A 2238-nucleotide genomic window follows, 5' to 3' on the forward strand; every position below is an offset into this window, starting at 1 on the left:
TGAGAGGGTGCTTTACTTCCAATTATGTGAGGTCAATTTTTGGAATAGAGTGTGATGTGGAGCTGAGAAGAATGTATATTCTGTTGGGTGCGGGTGCAGAGTTCTATAGATGTCTATTAGGTCTGCTTGCTGCAGAGATGAGTTCAATTCCCTGGATATCCTTGTTAACTTTCTGTCTCGTTGATCTGTCTAATGTTGACAGTGAGTGTTGAAGTCTCCCATTATTTATTGTGTAAGTCTAAGTCTCTTTTAGGTCTCTAAGGACTTTGCTATGAATCTGGGTGCTTCTTTATTGGGTGCATATATATTTAGGATAGTCAATTTAACCTGTTGTATTGATCCCTTTACCATTATGTGGCTGGCCTTCTTTGTCTCTTTTGATCTTTGATGGTTTAAAGTCTAGGCATCAGGGCTAGTGTTTCCAACCCTGCTTTCTTTTTTCTCCATTTTGCTTGGTAAAATCTTCCTCCATCCCTTTATTTTGAGCCTATGTGTGTCTCTGGAGTGTGAGATGGGTCTCTGAATACAGCAGACTGATGGGTCTTAGTCTTTATCCAGTTTGCCAGTCTATGTCTTTTAATTGGAGCATTTAGTCCATTTACATTAAGGTTAATATTGTTATATGTGAACTTGATCCTGCCATTATGATATTAACTGGATTTATTTTGCTCGTTAGTTGATGCAGTTCTTCCTAGCCTCGATGGTCTTTACATTTGTATGTTTTGCAATGGCTGGTACGGTTGTTCCTTTCCATGTTGATGCTTCCTTCCAGGGTCTCTTGTAAAGGCAGGCCTAGTGGTGACAAATCTCTAAGCATTTGCTCTTCTCTAGAGAGTTTTATTTCTCCCTCACTTATGAAACTTAATTTGGCTGGATATGAAATTTTAGGTTTGAAAATTCTTTTCTTTAAGATTGTTGAATATTGGCCCCACTCTCTTCTGGCTTGTAGGTTTCTGCCAAAGTCTGCTGTTAGTCTGATGGGCTTCCCTTTGTGGGTAACTCGACCTTTCTCTCTGGCTGCCCTTAACAGTTTTCCTTCATTTCAACTTTGGTGAATCTGATAATTATGTGTCTTGGGTTGCTCTTCTCGAGGAGTGTCTTTGTGTGGCATTCTCTGTATTTCCTGAATTTGAATGTTGGCCTGTCCTACTAGGTTGGGGAAGTTCTCCTGGATGATATCCACAGAGAGTGTTTCCAACTTGGTTCCATTTCGCCTCACTTTCAGGCACCCCAATCAGGCATTAGATTTGGTCTTTTCACATAATCCCATATTTCTTGAAGGCTTTGTTCATTTCTTTTTCCTCTTTTTTCTTTAGACTTCTCTTCTCACTTCATTTCATTCATTTGATCCTCAATGGTGATACTCTTTCTTCCAGTTGATTGAGTCAGTTACTGAAGCTTGTGCATTTGTCACGTATTTCTCATGTCATGGTTTTTATCTCTGTCAGTTCGTTTATGGCCTTCTCTGCATTTATGATTCTAGTTATCCATTCTTTATTTTTTCAAGATTTTTAGTTTCTTTGTGCTGGGTACATAATTCCTCCTTTAACTCAGAGAAGTTTGATGGACTGACGCTTTCTTCTCTCAACTCGTCAAAGTCATTCTCCATTCAGGTTTGATCCATTACTGGCGATGAGCCGCATTGCTTTGGAGGGGGAGATGCGGTCTTATTTTTTGAATTTCCAGCTTTTCTGTCCTGCTTTCCCCCCATCTTTGTGGTTTTATCTGCCTCTGATCTTTGATGATAGTGACGTACTGATGGGATTTTGGTGTGGGTGTCCTTCCTGTTTGTTAGTTTTCCTTGTAATAGTCCGGACCCTCAGCTGTAGGTCTGTTGGAGATTGCTTGAGGTCCACTCCAGACCCTGTTTGCCTGGGTGTCAGCAGCAGAGACTGCAGAAGATAGAATATTTCTGAACAGCGAGTGTACCTGTCTGATTCTTGCTTTGGAAGCTTCGTCTCAGGGGTGTACCCCACCATGTGAGGTGTGGGGTGTCGGTCTGCCCCTATTGGGGGATGTCTCCCAGTTAGGCTACTCAGGGGTCATGGACCCACTTGAGCAGGCAGTCTGTCCATTCTCAGATCTCAACCTCCGTGTTGGGAGATCCACTGCTCTCTTCAAAACTGTCAGACAGGGTCGTTTGCATCTGGTTTCTGCTTTCTGCTGCCTTTTTTTTTGTTTAGCTGTGCCCTGTCCTCAGAGGTGGAATTTACAGAGACAGGCAGGCCTCCTTTAGCT

Source organism: Papio anubis, unplaced genomic scaffold (genome assembly GCF_008728515.1).
Source record: "Papio anubis isolate 15944 unplaced genomic scaffold, Panubis1.0 scaffold121, whole genome shotgun sequence".
NCBI lineage: Eukaryota > Metazoa > Chordata > Mammalia > Primates > Cercopithecidae > Papio > Papio anubis.